The 9667-nt window shown below is 41.8% G+C and overlaps 1 long non-coding RNA gene across 2 annotated transcripts; it reads left to right on the plus strand.

Moving 5' to 3' along the window:
* The first annotated feature begins 3154 nt into the window (after positions 1–3154).
* Positions 3155–9407, plus strand: LOC137451009 (uncharacterized). Of its 2 annotated transcripts, XR_010989702.1 has the most exons (4): positions 3155–3301; positions 7514–7599; positions 8176–8399; positions 9260–9407. It is a non-coding gene; the product is annotated as an uncharacterized lncRNA (long non-coding RNA). The 2 variants fall into 2 exon arrangements; XR_010989701.1 differs by lacking the exon at positions 9260–9407 and having other exon boundaries at positions 8176–9084.
* The last annotated feature ends 260 nt before the right edge of the window (positions 9408–9667 follow it).

The raw sequence follows: 9667 nt of genomic DNA on the forward strand, positions 1-9667 counted from the left end.
AATCGATGCATTATAATCTTTGGAGAGTATTAAGTGGTAAACCTGCAGCATTCAAGAGTGAAGCATCAACAGGGTCTGGGTTCAGTAAGAGTCAAAGAAAAAAACCATTCTTTTCCTGCCTTGCAGTTGCCTTTGTCTGCCTTGCTGCCCCTAAATAGCTTGGAGGAATGTTTGATTCCTTTGTCTTCCGACTGCCTTTCAACTGGATCAGATGCAGGTTTTGAAGGAAAAGGATCCCTGCTGTTGCCAGTACTAATGAGTGTGATACTTAGGCACATGCAAAACCTGCTCACTTAGGGAATAAAATAGCTCTCACAGGATCACCTTCCAGATTCTTGCTCTTAGCTGTCTCCTGGCTCTGATTTGAATTGTCTTTACCTGTTAAAGCTATTTTTGTTCAGGCAGACATTTACTAATTTTGCTGCAAATAGCAGAGGTTTTTTCCTTTCCCCACAACTAGAATTCAGACTGAGAGAAGCCTTTGAATCATGTTCAGAGCAGACTATGAAAACAAAGCATCATAGGGGAATTGTGTGCTATAAAAATGGAGAAGGCAATAAATGTTTTATGAAATACTACTTCCTAAGGTTAAATCCAATGCACAAAAAAAAGAGATCTTAGGTGCAAAACCACATCACGAGGAAAACATTTTGTTCTGGTCAGTTAAAGTTTAAAATATGAAATGGTGGAGCTCTTTTTACCTTCCTGGGAGGAAGGGGGCTGTAGCAAAGAGCACACGCTTTCAGAGACAGGTCACGTCTTTTTAGCACAGCAAAGCTTACTTTGGCTGCTTGAAGAAAGGAGGAAATCAATTCCTATTTCAGATCTAGAAACGTCTCAATCTGTAATGAAGTGCTGAATTTTTGCTCACTTCTTTCCCAAGTCTCTCAAATGGAAACAAAAAATAAGAGCCTGATGTTGAGCTCTTGTGTGTGCATTGTTTTTTCTCTTTCCATGCTAACAGTTTCTGGCGTAAGCTACTCCTCCTTCCCACAAATAAGGAAGTGTAGTCCCGAGGTGGAAGTGTTGAGCTGGGAAACTCAGCTCAGCTGCTTGTTCTGCCACAGACTTCCCATATGACACAGGGAAGGTCATTTAGTGTGTGCTGGCTGCTGTTCCTGGTCTGTAAGACAGGGAATGTAGCACTACCTTATCTTGCAGAGAATTCTGAGGATGAATACATTAAGCGTGGGCTGCACTGTCAAAATGAAATACAGATACACTGTCAGAGCATGATGAACTTTGTGTGGGACATGAAGCTCAAGGAAAAACCTCCCTGCTCCCTCCCCCTCTTAAGGGGGGATAAATCTGGAGAAGAAACTTGGACAAAACAAAGAGTGTGAGATTTAGAAAATGGCCTCTGGCCTTCAGGCACTTAACCCAGTGATTGCTGCCCCGTTCTTAACTAGAAGAAGGAGCAGAGGGAAGAGAAATTAAAACACAGGCCCAGGATCAGTGCAAGATGTCTGATGAGATGGTGGTAGGAGTCTTGTGACTTCTCTTGCAAGCATGCTGAGCTGCTGGGGATCAAATGCCCTGAGAGAGGCACCTTCAGAGGTAAACATGAAAAAGAACGCTACTTCTTTGCTAGTTTCTACAAGCACTCAGTTCTTCTAATTTGATTTCTCTGTTGCTGAAACTCAGCCTTTGTTCTGTAATCTATAATCTTTTGGGTTGGTTCAGATGTCTCTGCAGTCTGCTGTCTGTCCTCTCCACACTTACTGCATCAGCCAAGGCAAGAAGCTTTGTCCAGCTCTATGGGGTAAGAAATGCTACCCTCCTTCAACCAACCCCTAGCAGCACTTGCCAGGGTGCTGCATCTCTTGTCAGAGGGTGGTTGTCAGAGACACCAATGCTCTGTGCAGAAGGCAGAAGGGAGCTGTCCTGCACTGCGGTGGGGTCACTCCAGCTTTTTTTAAAGACAGCAGAACTATGATTATCTATCCAAGGAGCAGGCCAGCAAAGTAAACACACCATTTATTTCTCTCTGAACGTGTCCATCCTCTGCTCTTACTCTGGCTAACCTGCCTGCTTCCACGAGATGGCAGAAGTGACCCTAAGTGGCCTACTGAATGTTGGCTTTTCACACAGGGTGCTAGAAGGCAGCACAGACAAAGTCAACTGAATTTGGTGAGAAGATTATTTGGAGGAAAAAAGGGTTATACACCTTCATTCCTTACTTCAAAATTGCACCTCCAGATAAAAGGTCCCCCACACCTGCTATGAAATACTAAAACTCAACTGACTTAGGCCATATGGGAAATAAAAAACCACATGTTCAGTTATTTTCAAGAAAAGATCTGTGATAAGGGGAAGGGCTATCTCTCAATCAAGAAACATCCTGGAGTGTGACACACTCCAGGCCTACCACAGATCTCCTGGGCAGCTGTACAGACACCACTTTCAATGCCTTTGCTTCTGTTTTCCCTTGGTAAACAATAATAGAATCACAGAGGTTGGAAGGGACCTTTGGACATCACCTAGTCCAACCCTCCTGCTCACCAGAGGGTCAGATAGAGAGGCTTGCTCAGGGCCCTTTTCATTCTGGCTTTGTATTCTCCAAGGAGGAAGATGCCCCTGTCTCTCTGGGCAACCTGTTCTAGTGTCTGAGGACACTTAAAGCACTCTGTTTTTTGAATGCTTGTGTGGAAATTCCTGTAGTTTGGGTTGTTCTTAGTGCTTCTCACTCTGTCAGTTGATGCCCATTGAGAAAAATCTGTCATTGTCTTGTTTGTACCTTCCCATCAAGTATTTCTGCACGTTGATAAAACCTCTTGATTTGGCATCTTCTCGAGGCCAGACTCCAATCTTGCTCATTCTCTCTTCATATCACAGATGCTTCTGTCCCTTAATCATCAAAATATTTAACCTCCTCTTTTCTCCAATGTGTCTAAATCACTCAGGCATCTCCCCTAGACTGAAGTGTGATATTTAGTGTATTTCTAATGAACCTGGGTCTAGCACGAACAGTTGCATAAAGCAGACCATGGGAGATACCACATGAGCTGGATACCTAATCATCTGTTTACCTCCCCATACTGTGCTGGCAGGCTGCAGCTTTGCTTGTGCTACCTATGCAATGGGTTTTTTATTGCACTACTTAGACTGACGTTGCATCATCTCATAGAGTGAGAGTTCCACCCAAGCTGGTGGTTGCAGCGCGCAGCTCAGTGTGCTGCTGCTTTGTGTCCCAACGGTCAGAAAATTGGCAAGAGGAAATCAGCTAAAGAGCAGAAGAGAGAGAGGAGATGCATCTACATGAACTGTTTAATCAGAAGTGGATAAAGCTGCTTGAAAGCAGGTAAAATAAATGTGATCTTGCTAGTGCTTTGCACAGTGCTTTTGGGTGGAAGATGCTATATAAATACCCCTCCTGTGGGAGCTCATGCTGTAGAAGGACAGGAAATTGCCTGGATTAAAATAAGAACATAAGGAATAATGCTCTTCCAGGCTAGAAAAGGAAGAGGGGTTTCCTTTCTCTAGTTTATCTCAATGTCACCAAAAAGAAAAACCATACTTCATCAGAGCATGCCCTTAGTCCCACATGTTCCAATCAAAATGATTGGTTATGGAAATATTTGCCCCTGCATTACTTGCAGCTAATGATACTGTAAACCCACTGCTCACTGCTATGCTGTGTTAATAATAAACAAAAATCAAAGTTCCTGATCAATTCCTACCTCTTTCCTAACATATCCCACCATCCTACGTACAAACCTTTAAGCTTTCATCCTTTAATGGGTGTGCAAGATGCTAGGTAACACAAGTTAACACAATTAAACAACAGGAAAAATATCAAGATAAGGATAATTAAGAATCTCTGGGATTAGTCTGACCTCTTCATTTATTGAACATAAAGCTGCAGGTGTGTACATGTGTCTGATCAGTTAAGAACTTTATTACATATAGCCCTTCTTACTTCTCACCTCCCCTGTTCATCTGCTCAGACCTAGTCCTTTAAGATGGCCATTTGGTGTCTCTTTCTGTTGTCTCTCAGTTTGTGCTCCCACTCACCCATGTACTCATGATAATCCAGATGCCCAAACTAGCTACTTCATGAGTCTGAAATGATATTCAGAGAAATTAAGGTAAAAAGGAAGGAATTTCTTAGCAGTCTGGAGTTGGGGTGGAAGAGGCAACTGCTAGATTCAAAAATCATTCAGTGTTCTGTAGCTACATTGTCTTGAACTCAGGGAAGGCTCCAGTGTAAAATCTCTGGCATAGGAAGTTCAGCTTCCTCTCCAGATTTCCTTCCTTCACCTCCTTATATGCAGAGTAGCAGGGAACATATTTAGGCCTCACCTGTGCTGAGTGAAAACTGCAGGACTGCAGAGCAGGTGTTTATAGCCAACACCTTCACCTGAAGTGCTCAGCACAGGCAGTGCAGAAGACAGTGGCTCTTAATGAAGAGACTTAATCCCCAACACAGTCTGAACTGTTGTGTTTTGTAACCACATGCAAAGCTGTGCCTCATCCCTTCAGCAAATATGATCCAGATGGGTGATAGGGGTGAATCTTATCAACATCTAATCTCTTTTCACAGTGAATTAGGCAAAACTCTTACTGATGAGAGTGGGGAGTTTAGCCATAATGTGTATCTGATACAACTGCAGAGTATGAAAAACTGTGGAGAACCAGGTCTGGGCCAAGCCAATGCTGAAGCTGTCACTGATTTTAATAGGCTAATTTCACTCCCTATTTTTTTTATTCAGGCTTAAGTGCCCTTTGCAAACAACTTGCTAGGCTCCAGGCTATGGGCCGAGCCAGGCCAGCTGTCCAGTTTGAGCCTCAGATTGAAATAAGTATGTGGCATGTATGTGTCCATCCAAAGATCCCACTAGGAACACCCAGGCAATACAGCCATATAGTGAAGCTCTGCATACCAGGGATAAACTGAAGCACAGCAATGCACTGATGAAGTTATGATGCTTTCAGCTCAGGAATTTGCCTGCTGTGCTGTCTCTGGGATGTGTGGCTACTAGTGCTGCAATGTACAGTGTGTATATTTCCTCCAGGAATGCTCTCTTGGTGTAACAAAAGCAGCATGCTATCTTTGTGGTGTGCATGACTAAGCTCTACCAAGCATAGTTTATTCCATCACCAACCTGCCTCCAGAACAGAACATGCTATACTGGGGAAAAGAACAGCAGCAGCACCTGCTTCAGCACCTTTCGCCAGCACAGCCAGCACAGCCATCCCTACAGCTGCACCATGAAGAGGGGAGAGAGGCCTGAATGGCTCGCCATGCGATCCAGAACGCAGACTGGTCTGCGCGGTTGGACTAGGAAGAGGACGGGCAGAGCTACAGCTCTTTTAGCCCTCTCAGGTTCAATCTTTCTGTTCCTAAGATCTCCCCTCACTCCTCTGACTGCCACAAGTATGCTGGCAGCAGCAGGCACACAGAGCTAGCTTTAGCTGGAGCACAGGCAGAGCAAGTGCTTTTTTGACAGTAAACTAACAGGGACGGTTCGGCTAGAGCAGCACACTGCCCTTGAATTGCGTTTGGGGAGGGGAGCCACCCCAGAGCCAAGTGCAAGTGCCTGCTTTGGGAAGTGGAGTTTGAAATCCATAGCATGTCACTAGCTTATGCATACAAGAAAATGAATTCAAAAAGAATCATCGAGTTTCAGTCACATTCAGATGCTCACAGTAATGGAGATTAATAAATAATAAATAGTGGTGCTGTCAATAACAGATGCCAAAGGGTGATGCTGTAGCTAGATGCATATCTGCTGACTAGAGCATATTAGGAAACCACAATGCTTTTAGCTTTGACTCCAGCCTGCAATTTGGCAGTGGAAAGAGGCTGAAAATATCATTCATCTTTATTTGTCTTACACTTGTTATGAGGATTTAAACCCCAATACAGAATGATGATGAGATGCAAATACTGAAATTGACTTATAAAAATAAATGAAACTCAAACCAGAAGTACAGAGGTACACCCACTTCCTGCATTTCTAATACTGTAAGGTGGTACTGATAGACTTGTTTTTCACAATTTGTTTTTCCTCTGAGGTGTTCTTTTTAAATCCCCTGCAAGCTAAATTATCTGTAGGCACATTATGGCAGTAGCACATAATCCATAGGAGTGAAAAAATTAAATAGAAGGTAGAAACATGGAGAAATCAAACCATTTAATTACTTAAAAAATATATTAAACACAAACAAAACTGTTCTTTAATGTACTACCCAGTGATCCAAGCTGTTCAAAATACTGCAGTAAGTTCACTCATTTGAAATTGTCACCATATTTCTTGGGGACACTGAATCTCTTTCATTACACTGAATCATTTCCAGGAGGCTCTAAAACCTTCAGGAGTCACTGAAGTTGGTGGGTAATTTTATTTACTTGCAGGGTAGGATCCATAATTTCAAAATAGGACACATCAACAATTCTGTAGATTGTTGTGCTGCTGTTATATTACCAATGCAAATCCCTACTGGTACCAGCGTGGTGGAAGTCACAGAAGATACAATGGTCTTTATGTTTTATTGGATTAGCATAATACACATCAGTAATATAACAGCATAACTCAGCCTAAACACACATGGGCAGCAGCATAGCTCTGGGGGTGAGCTGAAGTAGGTAAGAAATTCATCAGCATGTTGCTCACAGTGTAACATAAAACCTGATTTTTATCTGTTACAGTTCTCAAGTAAAAATGTCTCTAATTCAGCATCAAAACTCAGCACACTCTAATCACCTACAAAGAGAATTTATTATCAGTTCTGAGACCAGTTCATTCAGTTAATTAAAAGTTAAAGCTTCCTGGAGAACACTGCTTGTTTAAGGATTTTCCTCCTAACTTTGTGTTTGCTCATGGACACCTGTTACCACTGGGGGAAGCGTGTGGTTTATATTACTTGGAATATCTATTTTTTTGAATGTGTTCCTTGACCCTTCAGAACATCCCAGTCCAAAGCTGTTTGTGTTTTAAGGTTCATCAAAATATTTCCCATCAAAATTATTTTTTCAATAAATATTGTGGCTTGACTAAGCAAAACTATGCACATAGAGGGGCTTATTTTGTTTTCCATTACGTGTAATTGTCTGTATAAAATCGAGTTTTCCTCACTGTTTATTTACTAAACCATAAATTCTTCCCCAAAGAGAAACTTGCTACTGGCTCAAACACACAGATGCAGCCACATGTAAAATACAGGAGGAGAAATGTAACTTCTCATCCCACACCCCTGCCAATGAATTTTGAATCATATTTCCAGAGCTCAGAAAGAGAATTCAGTAACAGCAGAAACAATTTCATCTCTTCCAATCCAAGAATATTGAAGTACTTTGAAAGTGTGGCTGGATTAGGTTTGGCAGCACCACTGTGTATTACTGTGTCCATTTCCCATTGGTGCATAGAAAGCAAAGAGATAAATAATTCATCCAAAATCAGCCTCCACACCTAAACCAAGAATACAACTCAAAAGATTATAGAGTCTCACTATGGAATTCTAAGCCTATCTTCTGGAAGCAGCCATAACCCATTCATTTTGTGCTATATAGGGGAACTATCAACAGACTGTTCTGCAGGCAGGATAAACTGTAAATGGACTTTTCTTTAAACAAGATGGACAACTAAGATAAACCATGTAAGTACATCCCTGAGGGGAGCTGAAGAGTTATAGAGATAATGGAACCGTGGATAAAAAGAAAACTAAAGTTAGATTTCCTTTAAATGACTACACTCATAAACAATAGTTAGCTCCAAGGAGATGCTAAGAAACAGTATTTGAAATGCAGAGTATGGAAAAGTTTATATTGAATGTAAACCAAATACAACCCCTGTCTTATTTCCAGTCTTGTCAATGGGATTATTTCTCTAAGAAATAAAAGCCAGTGCCTAAAGCCACAAAAGTACATGTCATGGATTTCAACAGAAGATTTTGTATCAAGATGGTCTGTGGATATTGGGGGTAAGGGTGGAATTAAATGAAAAAGTTATGTTATATATCATGTGTTCCTGTAACTTAAAATCTCCCTTGAACTCCTGCAATAGTACTGCTTGGCCTGTGAAAATCAGACTCTGCTAACTAGGCAACTGCCTCTGTTAGTTCCCTTGGGTAGGGGCTTGAGAGATGTTTCGCTTCACGTATGTTTTGTTTTGTTGCTTGGAAACATGAATTTTATAAGCACCTTTTTTTCCTTTGTTTTTGTTTCTCTAACAGGTGCTCACAGGAAAGGCTTGTGCAGAATCGAGATCTTTGCTAGCAAGTGGTTTGAGATTTGGGATGTTTACAATAACACAATCCCAGAGGTCACAAGAAAGTTCTCTTTTTGCACCCTAGAAGACTCACCCCACCCTCTTCTTCAAAGGATGTGAATTTTCAAAGACAGAAGTGCAGACCTTTGCTGCAAGGTCTTTCATTCTTAGCAGAAACTGATCAGCAAGGTAGATAGGAGTCCTGGGGGCTCACACTTTGATGTTTTTGGCTTGGTACTTTACAACTCAATTCTGTACAGAAAAGTCCTCCCTTCTGCTCCTCCCATGATCTTCATGAATTTCTCATACTAATTCCTTCTGCTCCAGTGAGTAAGGAAGCACAACATGCAGGTCTTTCTTAGAACCACTGTATCACTGAGCCTGCTCACATTGTGGTTTAATGTACCATTAGAACCAATTTTCTCTTCTAGGCTTTCTCTGCAGTGCTTTCCTGTCCGAGGCCAGCACAGCAGGGAGTGCTCGTACCTAAACCCACACAACATGGGACCACAACTCCCATGGCTTCTCTCATGACTTCATGCCCAGCCATATCATTTAACCATTTTGTATCTTCAGTCCCTAAAGCTCTTTGGACACTTAAGGAGCCTCCATTGTCATGCAGTCTGTGAATAACCCCTACACACCTTACATAACATTCACACAGACTTTTCTGGAGCAGCTTCTGAAATAATCATATTAGCATGCAGGGTTTGTTCTTCAAATTCTTTTCTACTGCAAGGACAGAAGTTGGGCTGAATTCAGGTACCAGCTTTGCCTGACACAGATCAGAGAAGTCTACTAATTGTTCAGACCACCTTTCATCACTGCATTTCGCTCAGTCCCAGTATGTTTTCCCAAATAAAGGCTTACTTTGAATTTATTGAATCTACTAATTTCATTACCTATTGTGATTAACAACTATAGAACTTTCTAAGTATGTCTTATCCTCTTCCTGTATCATAAACAGGCTTTGTTTGACTAAACATAGATTCTCCAAGGGTGGTGGGACAAGTGCCCCAATTCCAAATGGTTTTGCTTTATGAATACAGGACTTGTTTTCTGGAATCTGCAGCACTGGAGATCCCCTTCAACTGAAGCAACGAAATAAGTTGAGGCTGCATTTGGTAGTGGCTTGACTAGGACACACACACACCTGTGCCTGGCTTCTGAAACTGCTCTGTCAAGGACAGAAGAATGTTCTACAGGAATCTGATACAGAGCTAGGTAAGCAAATTCTTCTCTGTATTTGGAAGTATTTCTCACAGGTAGACTTCACTGCAGCTCTAATGTGTCTGACATCATGGAAAGTTTAGTAGCTAGGCTGAATTCACCATGTGGGTTCTAAACTCAGCATCTCCAGGGTATCAGTTGTTTTCCTGTTAGTTGCTCAGTAAGACAATGATCCCCTTGAGGAAAGGCCCTTTAAATGGGGAAATAATAGGCTTTAAGCTTTTACT

The sequence above is a fragment of the Melanerpes formicivorus genome, unplaced genomic scaffold, assembly GCF_026170545.1.
Source record: "Melanerpes formicivorus ecotype bairdi unplaced genomic scaffold, bMelFor1.0.p_v2 SCAF_39, whole genome shotgun sequence".
Classification (NCBI taxonomy): domain Eukaryota; kingdom Metazoa; phylum Chordata; class Aves; order Piciformes; family Picidae; genus Melanerpes; species Melanerpes formicivorus.